The 27508-nt window shown below is 36.3% G+C and overlaps 1 protein-coding gene and 1 long non-coding RNA gene across 9 annotated transcripts in view; one reads left to right on the plus strand and one right to left on the minus strand.

Moving 5' to 3' along the window:
- The window catches only part of PDE4D (phosphodiesterase 4D), a 1287470-nt gene that overhangs the window by 385477 nt on the left and 874485 nt on the right, over window positions 1-27508 (minus strand). The window lies entirely within an intron of this gene.
- Window positions 9459-20652, plus strand: LOC123648281. Its single transcript, XR_006738549.1, has 3 exons — window positions 9459-9542; window positions 16266-16514; window positions 19968-20652. It is a non-coding gene; the product is annotated as an uncharacterized LOC123648281 (long non-coding RNA).

Raw genomic sequence — 27508 nt, forward strand, 5'->3', positions numbered from 1 at the left:
TTGCTATCACCTGGTCAAATTCTAATCAAAACATTAGCATCTTAGTTAGAGTACATCCTGATCTTCTCACCACAATTTACCTACCTACTAGGAACTACTTTCAACTCTTTACAAAGTACCGAACTTGAATTCCAATAGACCTGGAATTACCTCCTTTATTATGTATCAACAATTCTCTACTATATTATGAAAAAAACCCTACATTTTCATTTACCAATACAGACCTGTATTTAAGCCAAGATCGATAAATATAGTCAATTTTAGTGAAAGAAGAATCATTCAATAGCTCATTTTTCGTGGAATCAAGAAACATATATCAAGTTTATGCCAGGAAATACTTTTGCAATGGTACTGACATGTATTGTTGATCTGATTTATGGTGACACGTCTAACGTTTCTGATAATTCTGTTCCCAACATTTATATGCCATTAAATTGACCCTATGCCAACTGAACTGCCTGAATATATAGATTCTGTTGCAATTTGTCCATAGTTGTAAGGACAATCAATTATTTAACAAGAATTCAAGAAGATTATCTACATGACCTAAATAATACTGATTTGGTCAAAATTATTTGACATCATGCAGACAAGACAATGCATTGAACAAATTGTAACTTTTTAAGTCCTTTCAGGCAATATGTAGACATAGCTTAAATCCAGTATTAATCAAATGCTCCAGATTAACTACAACATCACAGTTTGGGAATTATGTTATATTGCTTATATAGGCATGTATCTATTTATTTATTTACCTCTATATGAAAAGACATAAATCAATTTAGACATAAATTCGGCATAAATCAATACCTCTTTCTGCCTCACAACATAATTTTCAATAAATAAATACTAGATAATAAATAATGGCTAGAAATACTAAAGAAAAGCAGAAATCATAATAAACAACAATGATTTTTAAAGCCATCTTTTGTCACTATCTTCACCCACGTAGCCATAATGCATAGCTGAGTGTTGACTAGGTATAAATGAATTCCCATGGCTGGCTTAAAGATAAGAGTTCTCAATACATAACTGATCTAGTATAATTTGTCAGTTTTTGTTTCTGATATAACAGAGGCATTTGTTTAAAAGCACAATATGGAAATATTTTATTGAAAACAGCATCAAAAATAATTCCATTGGGTCACTGTGCTATGTGTGTATATATATATGCTATATATATTATATAATATATATTTAACATAATCCTTTATGTATAAAATATTATATGGACATATATAATCTACAGATCATTACAGTCATTTTAAGTAATTACTAAGTAAACTACTTATAAAGTAACAAGAGTTATTCTTCAACATATATACCATTTTCAAATTCAAATCAATATTTCCTAAATGATTTATTTCAATAGAAAAATAGAGTTTGGTTGCTGAATGAATAGATGTGTAAATGCTATTAGGACTGAAGATATTTTTGGCAAACTCTTTGGGAACTATCATTCAAAGCCATTTCCAGTATGCACAAAAAAACTGCCTCTTAATTTTATAGTTACTTCCCATTTTGACTCAAAATAGCATCAGCTAACTGGATCAACCACTTTAATCATCAGACTTAATGTCGAAAGTCTTTTGGCAGCTTCATAGAGCAGCTTCAGCTGATGGAGATTTGCCATCAACGGAATTAAAAAAACATGTTTAGCAAAGTCTCTGAAGGGAAGTTCAAAAGACGAATCCCTGAAACATTTGAAAAATGGCAATATCCCTCAAAGACCTTGCTAGAGCAGAGCTCAAAATCCATCAGATCAACGTGTAAGTTATGCTATGTACTAGTCAATCTTTCTCCTTCTTTTCTCTTCTGTTCATACGTATGTTTAAAAATAGTAAAGCAAAACTGTGTAATTTTCAGAGTCAATGTCAGACATTTACACTCTATTTAGACTTTCCGGTAGGGCAGATTTTAATTAATGAGTACATGATCAATAAAATGTCACATCAGAAATGAAAAATAGTGATTGCTTTACACATTCCTTTAGCGACTTTGCATCATGGTGTAGGTGGATTAAGGATTTGTTTTGGGGGGAACTTAACGAAGGTCAGACTTGCCAGACTGTGGATGTGACGTTGGCAGTCTACTACCCCAGTTCTCTGCGGCTGTGAGTCGAGTCAGACTTTGGCAGTGGACAAGCTTGATGATACATGGACTTGAGTTAATGAAGCAAAATTCAAGAATCTTATCTTCACTCAATAAGACTACAAGTGAATCCATCAGCTTCTCCTTCCCTGATTTGCCTCCCTATGCTTTTTCATCTAGCAAACTCCCAGTTAACTATTCATCAAGATTCTACTGTGACTTCTACTCCATCTGCAAGGTAGCTTGCTGGTTTGGTGATTTCTTGCTTGGTGTGAAGATGGAGAAAAAAGCTCCTTCCTTTGTCTATTAATTCACTAATAGTTAATTAATGCTTATTAGGGTGTCTGTTGTGTGCCAACCACATGCCAGGGTCTCAGGGATGACTATCACATTGCTCCTGCCCTGAAAAGATCCACCATTGAGTGAAGGAGAGAGACAAGTAAACCAAGCACAACACATTGTGCAAAGCACTACTGGAGAGATATGTGGGGTTTTAAACATAGCTAAGAAGAAAAGGATGAGTAATTTGTCAGAATGAGGAAGTAACATTAGGTATAGCATTAGAGGTAGTATATGCTAAAAACTTTAAGTAGCTTTTGTAATTAATTTGGAAAAATGTGATATGCTGTGTCGTTGCCAAAATATTTAAGAGGTTTCCGAACCCATTTCTGTGCAAGGGTTATACTTCCTGCCCCATTGATGCCAAGTTGGGCCGTGCAACTTGCTTTGGCCAATGGCATGTGCATGGAAGAGATTTGTGGTATATCTGAATAGAAGTTTTAAAAGCCATTTGGTGGCCCTGCCACCTCCCCATTTCTTCTGCCTTCTCAGAATGGACAGTTCATTTGGGGTTGGTTCTAGAATGAAAAGAATAAGAAACAGAGCAATATTGACCAGCCAAAGTATGCAACAAGAGCAGGAAATAAAACTGTGGCCATAGCCACTGAAATATCAGGATTTTTTTTTTTTTTTACCTTAGCATGACTACTTTTAAACTGACTGAAACACAGAAGCTCACAGTAGTCAGGGGTCAATTGCAGGAAGACATTTGCATTTTATTTAAAGCAGACTGACAAATGGATTTTGAATCGGTAAAGATTAAAGCATTTTGTAAAATAAAATGATACTTCCTCTAACTTTTCATGAGGCTTTTGATAATAAATTTTAGGAAGATTCTCTAGCTGTGATTTGAGGCAGGAATCTCTGTGCCCTGCTCCAACGTTCCCTCAATCATACTGAGGAGGTTTTACCTATTTCCCTTCTCCATGTTCCTTTCCCTGTACTCTGGGCTCTATTCTCCCCCTGCCTCTCCCTACTGTTACTGCACTAGTCAGCAGTGCTTGGCAGTGCAGGCTGAGCTGGGCATGAAGTCCCTTGAATTTTCAATCCATCAGGGTATTGTTTCCAGTATCCATCATTAAGACAATAAATATAGTAAAATTTACAACAGAAGTAATTGCAGTCACAATTCAAGGAACAATCTTTTCAGTAGCAAAGTCTCAAATGTGTATTTTTTTTTTTTTTTTTTTACCCCCCAAGCTGACACAGAGAGCAAAGGGGAAAATGCTATAGTTTGGGAACATCAACAACAACAAAACCCTTTCCCCAGGTGAGTGGGTGATAACCCTGTACTTCCCACTCATATGTTGTTTCCTGACCCAAATCCAGGTTGAAAGGCCTGGCTTCACAAATGTGAAAGATTACCCATTGAAAAGCAATGCTTTTGATGCACCCAAACATACAAATACTAATACCATTTGCAATCTCAAGCTCAGATGTCAGCCGCTTCAACGGCCCCTCGCCCAGGAGGGTTCCCTTTGGTCCAGTATCTTCCTGGTTTACCTGAGATAGTCATGCTTTTACCTGTGGCTGGGCTTACTGTTGCTTTAATGTGAAATTAGTAATATTTCCCCTTTTACTTCTGGACAGCAAATTATTCAGTCTCCAAATCTAGGAGATTTTAGGCCCAGGAAAAGTTTCTGCCAGGAATTTTCCAGAGCATTGTCGTCTAAGAGGCATGTGTAGTTTTCTTCCTGTCTACCTCCCCTGACAAAAAGTTCTAAAAAAATCTTTTAAAATACCCTACTCAACAAAATCTTGAACTTACGGTACAAAGTACTCCTTATTCAACCTGAGCACCTGCGTATCAGTTGTTCACACTGAACTCCCCTGCTTCCCTCCCTTCTTTTGCCTGTCACACATAATTCTGCTCATACAGTTCATGGCTTCCTTCAAAGGACAGAGAGATATGTCAAGTGATTGGGGTTTGGAATTCAAAAGAATAACCTTCTTTTCAGTACTTTAAAAATACCTACATTTTTAACTCAGTTAAATTGTGTAGGTTTTCTCAGTCTATGCCTCTTGTTGGGGGGAGGTGTGGTGTGTAACAAGTTGAGAGTAGCAGGAAAAAGCCACTTACACACTTACTTCATGCTCTACCCTCACTCCCATAGAATGACTTGATTTCCTCGAATCAGTTTGATTTGTGGACACTATTTGTAAGACTTTAAAATTTTTTATTTATTTATTTTTTAAATGACAAATAACTGTACATATTCATAGGGTACATAACGATGTTTGGGTACATAGTGATGTTTTGATATATATAACGTATGGTGATCAGATCACGGTAGTTAGCATATCCATCTTCTCAAACATTTATCATTTATTTGTGTTGGGAACATTCCTTTTTCTAGTTATTTGAAACTATATGACATATTATTGTTAACTATAGCCTCCTACAGTTAGAACTCTAGAACTTATTCCTCCTATTTAGCCATAATTTTGTATCCTTTAACAAATCTCTCCCTATTTCTCCCTTTCCCCTACCCTTCCCTGTCTCTAGTATCCTCTATTTGCAGGATTTTTAAAAAGCAAAAATTTGGACTAATATCTAACATTTCAGTCACCCACAGTAACACATATCTTTATCAAATGGCAGCTGACTAGCAGAGTTCAGTTTCAATGTGGTATTTGCCATTTAGCAGTTATTTTTCCAACATTCCAGTTATATGTACCATACTGACATCCAGAGCAATTCAATTTCTGGTTTATTTTAAGATAAAATGCTAAACCAAAAGCTCTATTCTGACTGTGTAAATGATCACCTAGTGCCAACTGATTAGCATTTTTAAGGCAAAGAATTTGGAAGAGATGGTATGTTATGCACATCACAGTGTGAAAGAAAGTCATGTATTTGCTAATGTTTTTGTGGCACTACAATCTTTCTCTGATCTATAAACTGCATGTAAAATCGAGAGTTGTGTTATTTAGGGTTACTTTTCTTTAAAAAATGTCTTAATTTGTATCAAGTTTACTACTCAATTCATCAATCTGTCAGTATTGGCTGGTAACAAAAGGAACCTGGCAGATGATCATTTTAGCACTGTTTCCATGTAGTGGTCAAAAAGATGACTTAGTATTCTAGAGAGGTTTATCAGGATATGGAATAAAGACCAGAAGGCAGGGCTGCTGCTATTGCTTAAACAGCTATAACCCAAGCACCATGCATGTGCTTTTAAATTCTAACAACTATTAATCAACTCTCTTTCCCATTTTCCCTAAAGACTATAGCAAATGTCCTTTCTTTCTTCTCAAACACTTGAGTCCCCACTTCCCACACATAGCAGATGATATTCCTACTCAAAGAGAAAATAGTAACCATCGAAAAGGAACATTCTCTATGTCCAGCCATCAAAGAGACAAACGCATCTACACCCACATTTCCATTTTCACTCCTGTTACCACCTCGGGCAAATCCTTCCACCTGTGCTTTGGACCTCAGTCCCCCTCACATGCTCCCTCAGCTTCATCCATCATTCCCTTACTCTTTTCTCCCTCTTTACCAAGTCCTTTCCATAAGAATTCAAATGAAACCGATTATTCCCACTGTAAATAAAGTCCCCCTCAATTCCTACTTCTCTGTCAAGATGCCTCTTACCTCCTCCTCACTCTGAGCCTAATTTCTTGAAATAATTTCGTTTATAACCACTGTCTCGATTCTCCCTTCATACTTACACCTCAGCCCACTTCAATATGGTTTCTGCTCCCACTACTATGGAAATTTTTCTCACTGGGTCATCAACCTACCTACATTTCACTAAATCCAATGAACATTTCCAAAACTGTTGGCCACTCCCTTTTTTCCAAAATACTCTTTTCCCTTGGCTTCCATAGCACCTTGTTTTCTTGGTTTTCTTTGTAACTCTTTGTTCACTTCTTTGTTTTTTGTTTTCAGTTTCTTCTTCCACCCTCCCCTTCCAATGCTGGCATTTCTCAGGGCTGATGCAGGGCTCTCTTGCTCTCCTAATCTTGCACACCCTCTAGTTTATCTTCTTAACTCAAATAACTTCCATGACCATCTGTGGATAGACAGCTCCCAATCAATTTCTCTGGTTTGGATCTGTTTCCTGAGAAACATACCCAGCGTACCTAGCTCCTGGACACCTGCACCTGGAGATGTCCTATCTATACCCTAAGCTTAACCATGGAAATCTCCCTCCTCCAGTATTTCCTCTTGCTGTGAATAGCAGCCCTTCTATCCAGTTGCCCTGTTTTGAATCCTGGAAACAATTATAACTCCTTCCTCAACCTTGTGTCCTAGAGCCTATCAATTACCAAGACATGCAGACTCTACCTCTTACCTCCACCTCTCAAATCAACTCCCTTTTCTCCATTGCCTGTGCCATCATTATGTTCCATGCCAACATCTGCTGTCTGCAACAGTCTTCTAAATGGTTCTCTGCCTCTGTTCCAAACAATTCTATACAATGCAGCCACTGACTTTAGAAAACACAAATGCTCATGTCATTCGCCTGCATGTCTTCCACCTGGCTTGAGAGCCCTCTAACATTCTTGCCCCTCTTCCCTCTCTCATGCTTCACACACCAGTTATCCATGTCTTTAGTCCCTAAAATGTGTCTCATTTCTTCTCCCCTTGCACATGATCTAGAATATTCTTTCTTTTCTCCATTGATAGATTTCTGTTCATACTCAAGATTTCAGACTAAGTTTTATTTTCTCAAGTAAAATTTATTGACTATTTCTGACATAGAGTTTACCTCTACCACTGATATCAAGGCTGTATCCAACAGGATCCAACTAAGAAAAGAGAAACACATACATTTCAAAAGGAGTGAATTTAACAGATATAATGCATTACACTTGTAATGGAAGAGTTGAGAAACCAGAAAGGGGGCTCTGTGGCAACCCAGAGATTAGGAACAATTGAAACTACTATCAGCCCTGGTCTAGAGGGAGAAAGGATGGCTGATGTTTCCAGGGCATAGGGTCACCTGACTTATGCAGGAGTAACAGAGGAAACACAGCTACTGCCTGAAATACTGCCTCAGGCAGACAGGGGGAGACATTCTGGCTTCTCTCTTTCTCCCTCTTTCTAAATGCCCACCAATGTGCTGCAGCCATCTATCAGTGGGCACAGAAGCCTGGAAACCACAGCCTTCAGAGGTCAACCTCTAGCAATCAAGGACAGAGAGAAAGGGAAAGGTATAAATCTGAGAATAAACAGGCCAAAGGGCACCACAAAAGCATTCATTACATTTAATGTCATTACTTCCTAAAATTTTTTTCTACCATAAACTGTAAGGTCTATAAGGGCAAGGACTATGGTTTGTCTGGCTTCTTAGGTTTTCTCTTTTAAATAGCAAAGTAACTGATATAAGCATAACTTACTTTGCTGCATTTCATTTTATTGTGCTTCACAGATATTTTATTTTTTACAAATTGAAGGTTTGTGGTAATCTTTCGTAGAGCAAGTCTGTTGGCCCCATTTTTTCCAGCAGCATGTGTCTGCTTTGTGTCTCTGTGCCACATTTTGGTAATTCTCACAATGGTTCAAACTTTTTCATTATCATTACATTTGTTATGGTGATCTGGGATCAGTGATCTTTGATGTTACTATCGTAACATGAGCCACACCCACATAAGATGGTAAACTTAATCCATAAATTTTGAGTGTGTTCTGACTGCTCCACAAATTGGCTGTTCCCGTGTCTTTCTCCCTCTCTCCAGGCCTCCCTATTCCATTTCAATATTCAACAATGTTGAAATTAGGCCGATTAACCCTACAATGGCTGCTAAGTGTTCAAGTAGAAAGGAAGAGTCACAAGTCTCTCACTTTAAAACAAAAGCTTGAAATGATTAAGCTTAGTGAGGAAGGCATGTCAAAAGCCAAGATAGGCCAAAAGCTTAGCCCTTGTGCCAATTAGCCAAGCTGTGAACGCAAAGAAAAAGTTCTTGAAGGAAATTAAAAGTGCTACTCCAGTGAACACAAACTAGAGAGAAGTCAATGCCTAACAAGGACAGGCTCTCTTGTTAGGGGCTAATATAGCTGGTGACATTAAGTTGAAGCCAATGCTCATATATCATTCTAAAAAGCCTAGGGCCGTTAAGAATTATGCGAAATCTACTTTGCCTGTGCTCTATAAATGGAACAACAAAGTCTGGATATGACAGTAAATCTTGTTTACTCCATGATTTACTGAATATTTTAAGCCCAGTGTTGAGATCTACTGCACAGAAAAAAAGATTCCTTTCAAAATGTTACTATTCATTGTTACTATTCATCATCCAAGAGATCTGATGCTCTTTTCATGCCTGCTAACACAACATCCACTCTGTAGCCCATTGATCAAGGTGTAATTTTGACTTTCAAGTCTTGGTACTTAAGAAATACATTTTACAAGGCTACAGCTGCCACAGATAATGATTCCTCTAATAGACCTGGGCAAAGTAAATTGAAACCCTTCTAGAAAGGATTCACTATTCAATATTTTATTAAGAACATCTGTGATTCACAGGAGGCGGTCAAAGTATCAACAGTAACAGGAATTTGGAAGAATTTGATTCAAACCCTTATGGATGACTTTGAGGGGTTCAAGACTTTAGTGGAGAAAGCAACTGCAGATGTGGTAAAAATAGCAAGAGAAATAGAATTGAGAGTGGATCCTGAAGATGTGACTGAATTGCTGCAATCTCATGATAATACTTGAATGGATGAGGAGTCGCTTCTTATGGATGAAGCAAAGACAGTGTTTTCTTGAGATGGAATCTGTTCCTGGTGAACATGCTGTGAATACTGCTGAAATGACAACAAAAAGATTCAGAATATGACATAGACTTAGCTGATAAAGCAGGGACAGGATCTGAGAGGACTGACTTCAATTTTGAAAAAAATTCTACCATGGGCAAAGTGCTATCCAATAGCATTGCATACTGTAGAGAAATCTTTCCTGTAAGAAAGAGTCAACCTATGTGGCAAACTTCATTGTCATCTTATTTCAGGAAGTTGCCACAGCCACCGCAACTTTCTGCAACCACCACCCTGATCAGTCAGCAGCCATTAACATTGAGGCAAGACCCTCCACCAGCAAAAAAATTATGACTCACTGAAGGCCAGGTGATCATTAGCATTAAAGTACTTTTCAATTAAGGTAAGTACATTGTTTTAGACATAATGCTATGGCACACTTAATAGACTACAGTATAGTATAAATATAACTTTTATATGCACTGGGAAACTAAAAAATGTTGTGTGATTTGCTTTATTGCTGTGGTCTAGAACTGAACCTGCAATATTTCTGAAGTATACCTGTATTTAAGAGGCATTAAGTAAATATTGGCCAAATGAGTAAATGAATGCAATACTATTGTTCAAATTTTCAGATGGGGAGAATGAGACCCAGAGAGAAAAAGTAATGGACTAGAGTCCCACAGCTAGGAAGAGGTGAATCTTTGATTTGAGTCTGGTCTATCTAAGTTCTTACTCTTTTTCCTGTACCATATTGACTTCATTATCTTCTTTGTTATCCTTTTGCTTTTTGATGTAATTTCTCATAATACATTGATAAAAAGTACTCACAGCCATTCTATGGTGGTTGTGATACATACTGCTGAGATTGCTTCTTTTATTCTTTCACTTATTTATCCACTCAACAAACATTTATTAAGCATCTAATAAGTTTAACTAACCCAAAAACTCTGTGTGGAAACTATCAATTTTGTTCATTATTGTATTTTCAGAACTTGGGATATGCCCTGCACATAATAAGCATAATGGGACTTCAGTATATATTTGGTGAGTGAGATATTGCATGAGTAAATTGTAAATGATGCTAGCTGCTTAAGGTACACAAAGAGAGCCCAACATTAAGGAATTTTTGGTGAAACTTCACTGGAAAAGACCTATGTATTAATCAAGTGATACTGAAAGATTTTGAACTTCAGAGGACATAGCACTGAAATAAAGTAGGCACTGTCTGCTTCCTGAACCCAAACTTTGCTTTGTTCATTCTCTCAGGCTCTGTCTGTGGTCAGGATTCCTACCCTTCCATTCTTGCTAAACTGCATGCTAAAAAAAAAAAAAAAAAAAAGTACATTTTGGTAAATAATTATACAATTGATTAAGCAAGGTAACAACAATAAAAAGATTGGTATTTTGTTAATCTATAACTATTTTTGGACATGGTCAATCCTTAATCTTTCCTCTGCCAAAAGAAAAGGACCATGCATAAAAAGAATACAGAAAGTTTAGCGGACATAGTTCTGTTTTAATACTCCAGATCTTCAATGAAATCTGATTTCTTTCATTTATTTAATAAATGAAACTTTCTCATGGGGACTGCAGCATCCTTCGCCAGTCCTATATTTTGGTGGCAATGTGAAAAGACATAATTTGCATGAGATGCAGAAAGTGATAAATTAGAAAAATTAACTAGAATGTTGTTTGCTAATGAAAGTTTTTGTTTATCTTAGTATTATTTACATATTTTCCTTCATGAGTGAATTTATAATCAATAAATATTCAGTGGTTAATTTTTTCATTGAGAATAAAAACTGTTCTCTAATTTCCCCCTTAACTAGACTCTTTAAGATTTGTTTCACTGTTATCAAAGCAGAATCATTTTACTTCATTCTTAAGTATTTTGAGGGGAAAATTGTGTTAATGTTTAAACAGTGGTGTTTTTAAAAACCAGCTTAATTTTTTAAAGTATTCACTTGGAGAGTATTTTTCTGATAGGTAAAATATGCAACAGGTCAGATAGAGGCAGAGGTTAGTGCATAGAATTTTCTTTTTCTATCTTGGTAGTTCCAATGACACTTATCTGTCTCATGTTCTATTCATTCAGGTGTCAAATGAAGTGATTCTCAATTTTGGCTGTACCTTGGCTTCAGCTCTAACCCTGACAATTTAATAGAATCAAAGTCTCTACAGGTCGGGCCAGGCATCAGTATTTTAGCACTATCTAGATGAAACTAATGTACAGTCAAGGTTTCAATCTAACAGGGAATTGAGACAGCTTGTTTGGTCAGATATTCTATTATACTGAAATTATGCCAAAGGTAGCTAACAAGTAGTAGTTCAAAGCTCTGGATTCGATTTTGACTTTAAATAAAATTTACTTTATGGACCCCATTAGGCATCTAATTAACCTATTCAATCTGTTCAAATCTTTCAGCTGTGGAAGGTAGTTAACTCAGTTCTGTGTGGTTCTTAACTAATCGTAGATCTCTAACCGTCTAAAAAAGCTAGACACACACCCCAGAATACTGAACATTTCTACAAAATTTTATGTACAATTTCACAATGTCCCTAGATCATGTGAAGCCAGATACGAATTCATTTAAGGCACAAGGAGGAGATCCCATGTTCAGACACAAAACTAAGAACAATACTGATTTATAATCAAACTTCAAATCAGTATAAGTAGGGCTGCTAACAATTACAGCTGTCCTATAATGTAATGTTAAGAAGGTATTAAATGTAAAAGATGATGACTATGTGGAAATGATATATAAAAATATTTAGAAAATGAACAAGCAAAAAAGTATAGAACAAAATTATAATATATACACTTAGATTAAATGTGTGAGTTATATGGATAAGGATGAGAAAGAAATATGAAAATGAAAAAACCATAAGAAAATGGATTAAGACTTTATGGAGAAATTCTTTTAATAAAATTATAACAAATTTTCTATATAAAATTAAAATAGAAAAGTATCCTGCTAATTAAAAGGATGATTTCTATTATCTCTCCTTTGTAGAAGACATAGTAGGATAAGACAACACTAAATTACTTGGAAGAAGGTATTTAAGAAATCAACTGTGTTAGAAAATTAAACAGTTATCACCAAACCACTAGGTGATGCCAAAATATTAGTTCTGTTACTATTCAAGCCTACCCCAAAACAATGATTTACCAGGAGAATTCGGGAAGTGGTATTGTCTGAATATGACTTAGATCGCTCATGCTAGGTTGTTGGACAATAAACTGTTGGCAGCATCCCTCTTCTCTCATCTGGAGAGGCCTCCCCAAACCCAGCTTCCCATGAGACTGGTGACTCTCTTCCTGGAAGAGGGGGCTGCAACTTCCCATGCTTTCTTAACATCTCCAGGGCTGGGCAGCTGGCTTTCCTAGACAACTCCTAAAAAGAGATGACATCTAAACCCAGCAATCAAGGGGTTAGTCTGTACCTGCACCGAGAAGATTCCTCTTTACATTCACCCTACAAAAGGGAAAGGCAGAGTGACGATGCAGCATCAGGGACTGTAAACCTCCTCTCTTCTTGCCAACACTTGATTAATAAGTCACTCGGAGCCTGTTCCTTAACCCCATACTGAGTGGTGTTGCGGCACATGAGCTCTGCCAAAATATGTGGCAACCAGGAAGGAACACATTTGCCCCTGAGGTGGGTTAGGAAGGATGGTAGTTTTCTCAAGCAAAGCCAGGCATAAATTTACCCTACCATTATGGGCTACTCTTAAATACCTAGGGCTCCTCTTGGGGAGTATATTGCTTTGTTCTGTTTACAACTTCATAAATAGAGCAACATGTATTGATGTAAATAGCTGAGAAGTTTAGCGTAAAAAAAGTTTGTTGAAAAGCATGTAGTAAATTTCCATTTCAGCAAAAAATTATACATATATATTCACATATACCAAAAAAATCCAAATATTTATACAAAAACTCTTAGAAATCATTATCTAAGGGGAGGGGAGGGAAGATGATAGGCACTTTATGTAAGTCTTACATTTCTGCAGTGTTTGGAATTTTTGCTTACATAATCAAGAAAAAATAAAATAATTATCACAAAATTACAACTATTTAGGTTCTTTTTGGATACAGTTTTGAAACTTAATTTCCCAAGGGACACTATAAAATAGAGTCATTTTGTAATTAAGACATTATTCTGTAGACCATCTGGCTGCCAAAAGGTTTTGACCCTTTTGCCTATATTCAGTTCAGCTAAGAACAATGCAGGCTGAAAACCTAAACAGCTTACAGCCTGAACTTTATATTTTTTCTGCTGAGTCAACCACCTGCCTGATTTTGCAGCTCAGTCAAAATGTTGTAATTGGTTTCTTCTATTCATGATTATATCAGGTCCCTATTTTTTGTCCATTTTAATGGTTCTTAATAGGATAATTGTTTGGGATTTAATGTGAAAACTACTAGCATTTTGTTAACAAAGATATAGGCCTATGTTTCTGGTATTTGCAAGCTCTCATTCTTAAGAATTTTACTACTCTATGATGGTCAGGTTAAGTAATGGAGACAAATAGCATAAGACAGCATTCATAAAATTGTTTAGAATCATCAAATTAATGCATTAGTTAAAGCAGTTATTTTATAATAAATTGTTCTTTTTCTAAAAGTAAAAAAAAAATCCACTTCTAATAGCAAGTAGAACAATTTAGCCTAAAATATCTCCATTTCCCTTTCCCAAATTATTTTAGTCTCAGTTACCTTATTGTATCATCTGCCAATTTTGTCACTTGGCAAAACAATATTCTAAGATTCTACCAATTCACCCTGGCAAGATTATCTAGTGTCTCTAGGTGGTGCCAAGATATCCCTGGTGCGTCTTGGTTCAGGCTGCCAGCTAAGCAGACACTGGGGTGACATACATCAGCCCAAAGGACATTCATGCTGGTCCTTCCAAGTAGCATCTCCAGGACATCAGAAGAGCTCTGAGAATCCTGGGATTTTGTGAGAGTCAGAGTACAATCCCATGTTAACTTATGGCCATCTTTTTTCACATAAGCAAAAGTCAGTCACTGTTAAGCAGGTCAATTTTTCTTCATAAAGATAAAAATATACCACCAGTAACACTTTGTTTTTTTGTCCATGGGTAGAATGCCCTTGCAGATGTTTGACTTATTTAGGTCGACATCCAGCATGAAATCTACTAAATGGTACAAAGAGCAAATACAAAAAAAGCTGGGCTGGTGCACCAAAGATATGTCTTTGGATTTAAACCTTTTAATGATGCTTTATTTAACAGTAGAATGAACTGAGTCTTTCATATGTGGAATTGACTTACTATTTTCTGACATTTCATCATTGCTAATAGTATGCCATGACAGTATTTTAAAACAAAGGGGGTAGGATGAATAAAAGGTGAGATTCACTTTTAATAAGGTAATTATAAGCAGTCTGTGGTCAAATTTTCCCTTTGTCACTATTTGTTTAAACTTCACATTTAGAAACTCCTGTATCTTTTACTCCTATATCCTTTACATATAATTTTTTCAGCTGTTGTAATGACTAAAATCTCCATGGTTAGTCATTAAATTCAATTAATATTTGTGTTTGTCCAGAGGGCATATATCATAGTTCAAGGTTAACATAGGGGCCTGGCATTAGGAGTTACATGAAACATTGTATTTATTAATTAGACTACATAACTTGGTGGGCGAGGGAAGAATACCCAGTTGAAATGATAGGATGGAAACGCATTCACATCATATTGAAACAAGAGCTTTGTTGTGAAAACATGTACCATGTGGGAATCCTCCAATTTCCTATACCTCTGATATGAATCTGTATTGATTATAATAACCATTGTTCCAGATGGTTGACATAGAAAGCTAGTGAAAAGAAGTGAAAAAAGAGGTTACACTCGCATACATACCATCTCCAAGTAAGGTTTGCCAAAGGTTTGCATTATTAAAATCTATGACTGGTGCCAGGCTGGTTCACAGACGTTTGGAGGATTAAGAGGGGTAACACTCCCTGCACTGAATCACTCAGTAAGCTTTCTCTTAAAATCAGGTGCCTGGGGTTCATCTCTGATAACAATGGCCCTCCAAGGGAATTATGACAATCATTCTATTGTTTAAATTTTCCACTGCTAGATTATGCAAATGCTCAGTGCAGAGAGATTTCCTCAGGAAATTTTGCTAATTAAGTTAAATTAGCAGCTGCACTTGTATGTTTAAGTCAACATTTCTTTTTTAAGTGTCATTGATTTAGAATATAGAATATAGAATATGTCGGAACCTTAAAAGATCTCAGGTTATTCAGCAACCACATATGCAAAAATAATGTAATAAAAATACACCTATAAGGTAACAAACATCTACATGCTTTCTATAAATATACATATTCTGAGTTTATATCTTCTGGACAAGGCATTGCAGGACAAACAAAAAAAAATCTTTTCAAAATACAAATGAGAATATCTATGTACCTTACTTTCCCACCCACTAAAGCCTCTTATTTGGCTTCCCATTGATCTTAGGGTACAAGACAAACTCCTTAATATAGTCTCTAAGGCTCTGCCTCAGTTGGCCCCTACCCTCCTGTCCATCCTCTCCTCTGGATAGTCTTCCTGTTAGCTCTCTGCATCCCAGCCGCACCAGCCTTCCTTTGATAAACCATACTCTCCATACAATACTGTTTCCCACATCAGGGCTTTGCACATCTGTTCCCAGATACTCATCTTTTTATTATCTCATTCTCCTACTTCTCTTCTTCTACCACCACTACCCTAACCACGATGACTACTGGAACACATACACAAATGCATGCACGTGTACACACACACATACACGCACACACACACATACCTTCAAAATCTGCTCATTGTTACATCCTAAGAGAAATACTCCATATATTCCCAGAAAAGAAAAGTCTCTCTGTTACAAAATCTCCTAGCATTGTATACATTTACTTCATAACACTTATTTTTAAAATTTTACATGTATTTTTGGACATTTTAGTTAATGTCCATCTCTCAATGAAAGTTGGAGTTGCATGTTTCTTCCCATCATTATTTGCCAAATATCTAGCATGAAACCAGGATACACAAACATTGTTTAATGTTGATTCAATCAATGAATCAATCAAATCTCCACTCCTCTATTATAGATGGATGATCCACTGGGCAAAATTCAACCTGAAGGAGACGGATAAAGGAAAAGAATAATTCTTGAGCTCAACTATTCTGCAAGGGCAGAGCTAGCTGCTTTGCATATTTTAATATCAGCAATTACCCAGTAAAGCAGGTATTCTGATTTCCTTTTTACAGATGGAGAATCTCTGACTCATGTGGGCTTAGTAACTCATCCAAGGACTCCTGCCTAGGAAGAGACAGTAACATGGTTATCCTGAAGTTTGGTAGGTTTTGTATTTTCTTAGGATTTTCTATGACATTGTGGAGTCACCTTTACATCAGCATTAAATCATATTTGCATAAGTTGTATTTAGGATGATCCTATCTTAGCACAGAAAATACTTTTGAATATTAGCTATAAAAATTATGAAAAATGGAATATAATAAAAACTGAAAAAAGTCATACAAACTGAGCCAACATTTTAGCACTGAAAATTTAATGAGGTAATCATCTTACATTTAAACCAGAATGTGTACAGTTAGAATTATTAGTAAGAATTAAGTATGTTTTCAGAATTTAAAACATGATTTCTAGAACCAAAATTTATTTTAGTTCCAGAACACCCAATCTACTATCTTATGACTATAAATGTGTTCATGATTTTTCCCTCCAAAAATCTGCCTCTAGTTCCGAAGACTCCTAACTAGGTAATTATTTTCCACAAGCCCAAATCCTTTTCTGTGGTTTGTGGCTGGGTTCAACACCTTTTACACTTTTGCCCATTTGCAGAGATCAGCATTTCCTTTCACCAGATGCCTCTGCTGACCATAATGCTCATGGAGCTCTCAGGGAAAAAACAGAGACAGGTCATTTTTCCACTGCCTGATCTGAGACCTCTGGTACTGGTTTCTTTCTGTCAAGATAAGCATGCTAAATTCAGCAATAGTTATAAAAAGGACTCTCATTTGGTTTCTTACTCTACTCTTTCCAGTACTTTTAGACAACACATATGTAGTATTTAATATTATGTGCCGAGCCCTCTAGGTACTGGTGAACAAAGTAAAGGAAATTCAAAATATGATCAGTCCTTATCTTTGATGGATTTGTGTTCTAACTGGGGTATACAGAATGAATATACATGGAATGATTAGAGTAATCAAGTGAGAAATTGTAATATGGACTGTTAGGGGCTGAACTGTGTACTCCCAAAATTCATATATTGAAGTCCTAACCCCTCATACCCCCAAAACGTGACTATCTTTGAGGACAGGGTCTTTAAGGAGGCAATTAAGTTAAGATGAGGTCATTATGGTGAGCCCTAATCCAATATGACTGGTGTCCTTATAAGAAGAGGAGGTTAGGACACACACATGCAGAAGGAAGCCCACACGAAGGCACAAGGAGAAGACGGCCAACCACAGGGCAAGGAGAGAGGCCTCAGAAGAAACCAGTGCTGCTGACACCTAGATCTCAGATTTCTAGCCTTCAGAATAGTCAGGGAAAAAGTTTCTATCATTTATGCCACCAGTCTACAGTCCTTTGTTACGGCAGCTCCAGACATAATAACTTGGCTCTATTCAAGAATGATTTTAGGGCAGGGAGAAACCAGCATGTGTTGGAAGACTTGAGGAAGGCTTTGTGTATGACATGGAGTCTGAGTTGAATACAGAGAAAAACTAAACGAAGCAGAGGCAGAGGGATGACGTTCTCATTGAGCAGAAAACTGAATGAGGTATGCACAGTAATTGGGAGAGAAAAGATTTAGTCACTGGCACCTGTCTCTAAAACCTTTGAACCTTTGCAATTTGTTCATCTTAAATGTTAATGTATTTTTAATAACATATTTGCTCACTTATATTCAATAGATAATTTCAATTTATGGTAGAGTTAATATATTATCAAAACAGCTATGCTGACATCGACATGAACATACTATTTACCACACGTTTAAATCTTGAAATCCATAGCAATATAAAAACGACTGCAAATATAGGCAAAATACCATTATAAATACAATTGTATTCTGTACGTTATTTCATACGTACACAGGAGCTGTACATGTAAAATAAGAAAGAGAAGACAGCTACAAAATGTGGAATAAATTATGTTTGAGTTAACTGGTATTTCTCTCATTTATCCAGATTATACACATTTATTATCAAAAGCTCTGAAAATTTTACTAGGTGAAGCTTATACATATATTCATGATCATATGTTCCTACACCATTTAAGTATATGGCTTCATAGTTAAGCAAGCAAAAATTAAATATTAAAAATATTATTTTTAAAATTTTAGCCCTCTTTTAGAAACAAACTGACAGATTGAAAAAAAATCCCCCAGCATTGCCCACATTTGTTTCTATTTGGGATTTTCAGAAAATATTTCAAAGTTGCATTTAAGTGAATAATTTCCAGCTTGAGAATGATGAGCCAGCTCAGAACCATAGGCTGTTCATCTCACCAATAAGCAGGTGTGAATGAATATTTCATAAACATTCTCTGTAACCTCCTTTCTACTTGCACAGCAACAATCCCGCTCCACCCAGCCCCCACGGCTAGTCCCCTCCCTTAGAAAAGAGAGGGCGTTCCACTGTGGCTTAGAATCCTTACCAGCATCAGGTGGTGTTATTCTTTATTGTTCACATTACATTTTTATCTTTTGGTTTTTGTTTTCAAAAGCCATTTGTTCTACATCAGGCAGATGCATTTTCCTTCAGCATTAAGGAAGAGGAATACCAAAAGTACTTACCTAAAAAACAAAACACAAAGAAATAAGGATTAAAGTGAATTCACGAGCATGCGTGGTTACTTGACAAAGGACTGAAGTGGGGATAAAAACACCTCCAGCACCTCATGATGCTGAACCACATGGCCAATAAGGCAGGCAAAGCCACCAAGGAACACACAAAGAACATGCATGCTTTTCTGAAAGTTAAGAGAGCAAAGGAGTGTGCCTTATTTATTTAAAAAAAAAAAATGAACAGGTGAGGCAAGGTTTTGATTTTATTTTCTCTTCAATTTTCTAAACAACTTACATCATTACAGACTCCATCCTAGGGAGTATCATCTCTCTCTGTGCTTTAACAGGTTTTGTTAACTGCCTACAATAATGCTTTAATCATTATACGCCAGAAGACCTTGATTCTAGATCTTACATCTCCTCTAAATCAGAGCTTCAATGCTGTGTCTCCCAACAGCATCATGAAGGGTGGGACACGGATGTACCAGACACTGGTAGGTCATGAGAGAAACAAACAAAGGCTTTGTTAATAGTCACCTTCCTGACCATGAGCCCATGGACCTCCTTTACTATGATACATTGCAGTGTTGGCAGAAGGGTCCACTTTCTGAGGCTTTTGGGCACTACTAACATAGATGACATCAAAGGTAATACACATAATCAGATGCAGCATACAACAGAGAAAAAATATTCATACACACTTAGGAAAAATTACATGTAAATCATAAGTGGTAATGTCAGTGTTTTTTTTTTCCCCAATGTGTCTGCTCTATATAGGTATGAGGTCTTTGAAAGTATGCTGATCACAGAATGCCCTCCGCACAGGGAAGGCAGGACATGGCCTAGAATAGCTCACAGTGAGTGACAGTTTGGGAACAGGTGAGAGAAGGCACAGGACACACCAAGTGAAGAAATCTGTTCATTCTCTCAGTTATCAAAAGCCAAAGAAAAAAATTCCTTTAGAAGAAATGATGTTTCCCATTCCATCCTTGACAGGCAAGTTCCAAACAAGAGAAAAAGTCTCCAAGAGAAAATGGGACTTTGGGTAGAAGAGAAGAACTCCCACTTACAAAGAGGAGAGAACATCCATGTGGTGATGGCGGCAACACGTAGAGCCGTCTAATCTGGTGCTGCCTGGGCAAACCAATGCAAAAGTCAGAGGCACAAAAAGCCACTGCTCCTCAAGCCTGCAGCGCATCACAGTCGCCTGGGCTGCCTGGTAAAAACATGGTATTCTCAGGGCCCTCCGAGACCTATTGAACCAGCATCTCTAGAGGTGAGATTTTGGCATTTCCCTTTTAAGAAGCACCCATGGTGAATTTTAACTAGTGAGATGGGCACCAGTCTGCACATATAGTTTTAGGAACCACATACTAGAAGGTTTGAGTCTGTCTCCTTTTTAGGAGCTGCTTGTCAAAGATCTTTCTCTGAGGAGGATAAGCTACATTATTCCGTCAGAATTTAATCAAACATCAGGGACAGAGATAGGGAATGTGTGTTTCTCTCCCTTATTTACTTTTTCCTCATCAACAAACTGCTGATAAGAAAAAAAATCTCACATAAAATGTATTGTTTTATTGGCCTGTGCCACCAATCAATGGGATTTTCTTTCCCTACTATATTCCGATTCTTATTAATAAAATGCATTCTGCACTCCGACTGACAGAGGGCGCTGTTTTCTTGTTCATTCTGTTGCAGGTAGTTGATAACAAACAAAAACCTATAATTCCCTCAGTGAATTAGGACTAGAAATAGTTTTGAATATTGCAGTGTATATATTAATAGTAAAATCTCTTTAGTGCAAACTCCCATGAACCTAGGTTGATTAATTTCTAGAATTTCTTGACCTATGATACCTTCATTTTCATTAATACTGTTTGGCCAGCTCTTGAGCTATTTTTATTTGAATAACACAAATTTAGAAATTGATTTATTTTGTTTCTATCAGAATATGTTTTTATTTCATTCTGATATTTCTCTGCTTTAGACGTTTAGAAATATTTATTTCACTTCCAGGTTATTGTGGTATATTTAAAAGGATGAAAAAGTACTTCACAAAATTATATCAAATTTAATACTATATATAACACAATGAGGTTTTTTCCCAGACTAAGATGCTCCACTACTAAGTGAAATGTAACTTAAAAAATAATCACAATATCAGCAAACTGTGAACTGACCTCAACATTAATATTTATATTCATCAGAGGCTAAATGGAAATGCCTTTATGTCTCATAATTGCAAGTGAACCTGTATTGCCATTTTAAAAGATTTTTCCAAATGTCTATCTTGGCAAATCAGCATTCATCTTGTATTTTGCAAGTGAGAAGACTATGAAGATTAAATCAAAGAAGCTAACATGGTTGGTCAGGAGCCGGAAGACTTGGGTGGGGGTTGAGAGGAAGATGGCCATTAGAAGGATTTTTAAAACATCTTCTATATCTTAGAGCATAAAAATGGAGTGAAGATGAAATATTAACTGACACAGAGCACAAAGCGCCACAAAGCAGCACAAATAGCTTTAAAGGCTTCTATAAATCCTAAGGATCATCACAAGACTCACATCCCTCTATACCCACTTCAAATCATATTATTCATTTCCTTTTCCCTTTCCAACTGCACAAGTGACAATAGCTACAAAATGTATCATCCAAAAGGAAGACAGTTTAAAAGGCCTGAAGAATATAAAGTGACAAGCAGTTTGTCCCTAATTGTGGCCTTTCTCTAGTAGCACAGAAAGGGTTGTGTTTTTTAAAGTAGTGGTATAATATATTACAGCCCTAGACCAACTAAAGCCCCAAAGCCAAACTTCCAGAAGTAGCTACTCTGTGATTAAGATAACTCCTTTATGGTATAGAGTCCCTTTCTTAATTATGAAAAAAAAAGTTAAAGAAAACTATACTTGCTTTATTTTACATTAAAATGGTTTAGAAATAAACAATAACTAAGAATATGACATAAATATCCCTTCCAGAGGAAGGTCAGAGCATACATGACAGCAGGTAGATGAGAAAACACAAGAAAACAGAAGCAAAGGGCTAATTTTTTCAAAAAGAGAAATCACATGTTCTTCTAATATTACATACTGTCTCTGAAAGCACAACATTTTATTAGGGTTTAATTAAGCATACATTGTTCCAATTTAGCCAGTTAAAACAGAGAGAGTAAGTAAATGCGAATCTAAGGTAAAATATACCTGTTTACCAAAACATACAATGATAATCTTCTTGTTTAAAATCACATCAAGTGGCCAGGCGCAGTGGCTCCTGCCTGTAATTCTAGCACTCTGGGAGGCCGAGGTGGGTGGATCGCTCAAGGTCAGGAGTTCGAGACCAGCCTGAGCAAGAGCGAGACCCCGTCTCTACTAAAAATAGAAAAAAATTATCTGGCCAACTAAAATACATATAGAAAAAATTAGCCAGGCATGGTGGCGCATGCCTGTAGTCCCAGCTACTCGGGAGGCTGAGGCAGGAGGATCACTTGAGCCCAGGAGTTTGAGGTTGCTGTGAGCTAGGCTGATGCCACGGCACTCACTCTAGACCAGGCAACAAATTGAGACTCTGTCTCAAAAAAAAAAAAAAAAAAATCACACCAAGTATACATATGACTGAGTGGAAGCCAGGTGTGGACAGTGCTCTTCATAAGCAAAAACTGATTTTGTGCTGGTCACAGGAAAAGAGGGAGAGTTGAAAGGTCCAAAGAGAGATGTGCCACATTCAACTCAGCACCTACCAAGATGGGCTTCATTGTTTTCATAATCATAAATCATTTCCCCAAACGCAGCAACACATTTCACTTGCTGACATTGCTCTTGAACAACCTGCCTGGCAAGTAGCTTTCTCATTAGCTTTCAAAGACATCCTATCTATGTCGTTCATCTCCTGTAAATGCATGAATATAACCTTTCCATTACCTTGACTTTTAATTTCCCCTTCAAAATAGGAATTTTGTGAATTGATTTGACAGGTCATCTAAGTCTCTCAACACTATTCATAAAACTTGCCTTCCAATACTCTTTGAAATTAAGATTATAAACCAGTTCCATATTATCATACTTATGCCTACCTAAAACTGACAATAGCTGGCTAGCCATACTAGGCTGAATTAAAGGACTAACATTTCACAAAGAATTAAAAAGTTACTTTAGATTGAATACTACTTATTAGCAGCATATAAAAAGAACTCTGACTAGAAATTTTCTCAACATAGGAGGAAAGTAAGGGCTAAAAGCAGATTTTAGGAAAAGGATTACTTTCTTACTTACATGAGATATTCCCACTGTAATCCCATCAGACACTGTGAATAAGTAGAAGTTAATCCAGTAATAAAAATATGGATTTTATTGTCAGAGCTAGGTTCATGGCCCTTAATGTATTTATACCTAGTTTGAATCATTCTACTTTCTCATAAAAAAAAAAAAGAAAATACAGAAAGAAAGAATGACCTAGAAGAAAATATAGAACATGATACATACTGAAGAAAGACTGTTCTAGGTCTTTTGTTTTCTCACATGAATCAATTCAGTAAGCCTATTTACTCTCATAGTTTCAACTATGCTAATGCCTCCCAAATATATAGTTTAGATTTTAATTTCCAACCAAAGCTTCAATCCTTAATTTGCAGTGGCCAGAATAGAGACATCATATAATCCATCATCATACTATAGCAATAATATAGGTAATGCACCTAGGAATTTTTTAATGATGATATATACACTAACAATTATATTAAAAGTCTGTAATTAATTATGTTATTTAGAAGATTATAGTCAATGCCAAACCACTCCATACAATCCACCAAAGGCACCTTTCCTTCTGCTAAAAAATGGTCAAGAAGACTTGGTTAAGAATTCCTGTTTATTTTGCAAGAAGGAGATTTTTTGTTTGTTTCAGCTACCTTTCCAAAACGCCTTGTAGTACCTCTGCTTCTACAATAACAGCTCTGTACCAGTGATTTTCAGTGTCCAGATTTCCAGATGTTATTATTCCTGACAAGGAATCTGCATTTATTTCAAATGTGTTTAAGAAATCTGTGAAGCTAGAGCTCATCTAACCTGTCATCATCACTCTTCATCACCCTCAAGCAAATGGTCAGGCTGAAAGAATGATGCAGACCACTAAGGATGCCCTAAAGTAAACTGTTAGAAGAAAATGACAGAGGAAATTTGCCAAGCTTCTCATCACTCAACATGTCATTCCACGTGGGACAAAAGGAGTCAGTTCTGCTGAATAAAAAAAGGGAGCAACTTTGCAATTGTTCCTTTGACAGTTCCCATATAAAGCTTAGAATCTATAGACAAGCCAGTATGTATTCTGGGTATTGTATTGATTGTGAATTCATTTGTCTATAAGGATTGGTCTTGACTAAGAATTTTTAAGGTGATAGAGCAGGGCATGTTCCTATGTACTTAAAATCACTGTGTGTGTGTGAGAGAGAGATAGAGAGAGTGATTACAAAAGCTAGACTATACATGATCAAAGGTAGCATAACACCAGTAAGAGTGATTCAGTGCTGTCTTCAGTTTTTCAAAATTCTTTTTTTTGTATTTTATTTCCTTTAAGTTCATTATATGCCATTGTGTTCCTACTTATTTTAAACTCAGGTACATTATATTACATAGTTAACTAGAGCATTTTTCCCATCAAAAATATGGTTTTAGAAGCTTTTTTTCTGCTTAATATCAACTAAATCTCCAAAAAGTTAGGAGAACTTGGAGGGGAGTCCAGAAGAGAGTGAATGTGTTTACCAAATAGTCCAGGCTCTCCTCTTTCTGGGCACATGGTAGGATTGCCCTAACACTCTCCTTTGATATCAAGCATGGTCATGTGATATACTTTGACCAATGGATTTGAGCAAAAGTGATATGTGTCACTGCTGGATGAAGGTGTAGACAACCTGAGACTGATTAATTATGTTATTTTTCCCTGTTGAGGAAGCCAGAGTTGAGAAAGAACATTAACCAAGCAGAGCCTCTTGCCAATCCATATTGAATATTTAGGAAGAAATCAAAACATAAACTTGTGTTATATTCAGCCATTGAAATTTTGGATTGCCTAGACTATCCTGAATTGTATAACAAGTAACCAAAATAATAAAATATTAATAACTGCAGCCATGAAGGGTTTCATACAAAAAGTTAATTATGTGCCGTATTTATTAAGTTCAAAAATGAAAGACCAACTAACGGTTGACTTAATTACTATCTTCAAGAATAGAGACAGGGTTTATTTGGTTGGTTTTTCTTCCCACTAGAAAACTGTTTACCATTTTCCAAGTTATAAAGATATTTAACAAGAGGAAACTAACTTGATCCAAGATAATTTGGGATTGTAAGTAAGAGAAAATAAAAGATTCTTCTGGTCATGGAGGAAGAGGATAAAACCAAGGAAGGGGTAACAGATGAAGACTGTGTAGTCTCCTTCCCCAGACAACTGTCATAAGGGACACATCTCCTTCACTCTCAGATTGTTTCCATTGGTGAACTCTAGAATTTTAGAATTTAGAATAATAACTTTAAATAAGGCTCAGGGATTCCTAGAGGTATTCATGAATTAGCTTATGGTGGGGTCTATGAATTAACTAAGCCAGTAGCTAAAATTATCCATTTCTGTGTACACTTTTCAAAGAAGGCCTATAACTTCATTCAGATTCTCAAAAAGGGTCTCTAAACCCAAATAAGACTAAGAGTCATGGTTAGATGTTAGCCCCACATAATGTAGGGAATTATAATGCATAATCTCAGTTTTCTTTTACAACTCTGGTAACAATGGCAAATCTATAGCTTTATTTTCACCCTCACAGCAATGCGGAACATGGCAAGAATTTTTACAGCTGCCACCTTAAAGCACAAATTAGCTCTGCAAAGTAGGAACCATAACTTGAATTCTAACCAAGAAGTTAACTAGGGTTGACTTCAAAGGATTTAGAAGAAATACCTTAGAGAGGCTGGGGGTTCTCAGTTTGTTACTCTATCCTTAAGGCCTACTCTTGTCTTCGCTCTAGAAAGATTAACAAAGAAAGGTTGGTGTAGCCTTCCACATGGTGCTTTTTTAGACAATCAGAATCTCAGATTTCCAGACTCTGTTGCTGAAGGAAGGGCTCAGGCTTGCAGGTTGCTGCATGCCCCAACGTCCCCAAGCTCCCAGAGCATTCCCACTGACCACTCAAGCCTAAAAGGAAACTAAGGACAGGGTTGTCTTTTAAAAACAGTCTTTTTTTCACATTTATGGTTGTTTCCATTTTTTTACAAAAACCATACAAAATAAAGTTATACAATGAATGCATAAAGGACCCAAACTAATGTTTCAAAAACTTCACCAAGCATGTCACTAAAAAGACACAAAGCAATATTCTTAAAAGATACTTATGCTGATCATAGTGTAAAGGAAAGAATGAGAAACAAGTTTCTTCCCATCAACCTATTCTCCCTTCCTTCCTCCATTTTATGAAGAAAATAGTGACAATAAAATTTAACTGAGTTCTGCTTCTGGCTATAATGAATTAGCTTACAGAAAAGCTGTACTTCCACCAAGAACACTAAAGTTAAAAAACAAAACAGACAAAACCTAACCTAATGTGATGGGGTGGGGAGTAATTGGAGTGTGGCACCAGGGGCTTCTGGGAGAATTGGTCATTTCTTAATCCGGATGGAGGTTACATAGATGTGTTCGTTTTGCAAAAATTCATCAAGCTGCACACTTGCAATTTGGTACTTTTCTTTATGTAGGTTACAGTTCAATAATAAATTTATCTTTGAAAAATGCTCACTGCTTTCAGTAGGACTGGTGAATGCCTGGAAATACATCATTTGCAAAATGCAAGCATATATACATTTTCTCTTAGAGCCTTAACTTTTGGACATTCACTGAATTTGTTCAAATTTATTGCCATTGGAATTATTCTCTTCTGGAAGTTTTACATTAGCCCTAGCCATAGATGGCATCCTCTGGTAAGTTCATGAGCAACATGGTCTTTCACAATGCAAAGCCCATTTGATACTGCATTAGCCTCAAACATGGTTTTTGGTTACATACTTTGGAAAATTGCATTGCATGTGGCCAAATGCCCATCTCTGCCTACCCCTGTGATTTATTTTATCAGTTTCATAATGGGAGAAAGAAGAATATTTTCTAATCTATCCAGCCTATAATTACAAAATAAATATGCTGCACTATATTTTAAGTAGACAAACTTTGAAATATTGCTTGCAAAGTATACTTCTTAATAGCATTATAACTAACAATAAATCATTTTAGAAGGCAATTGAATTAAATCTCATAAGTTTCAACAATTTATAGACAAATATTCAGAGATAATAGTAACACATGAAAAAGAACAATAGTACCATCAGTCTACAAACACACACTAGGGAACACAAAAATTACACAATTATCAAATACAAGAATTTGAATTTCTATGCACAATTGACAGAATATTTTAAGGCAGCTGTTGAAACCACCTACAGAAAATTAAAATGAGAATATTAATTCTGCTTTAGAAAAAAAGACCTTAATAGTGACATTGAGAAAAAGATTTC

This window comes from Lemur catta, chromosome 12 (genome assembly GCF_020740605.2).
Source record: "Lemur catta isolate mLemCat1 chromosome 12, mLemCat1.pri, whole genome shotgun sequence".
In the NCBI taxonomy this organism is placed as follows: domain Eukaryota; kingdom Metazoa; phylum Chordata; class Mammalia; order Primates; family Lemuridae; genus Lemur; species Lemur catta.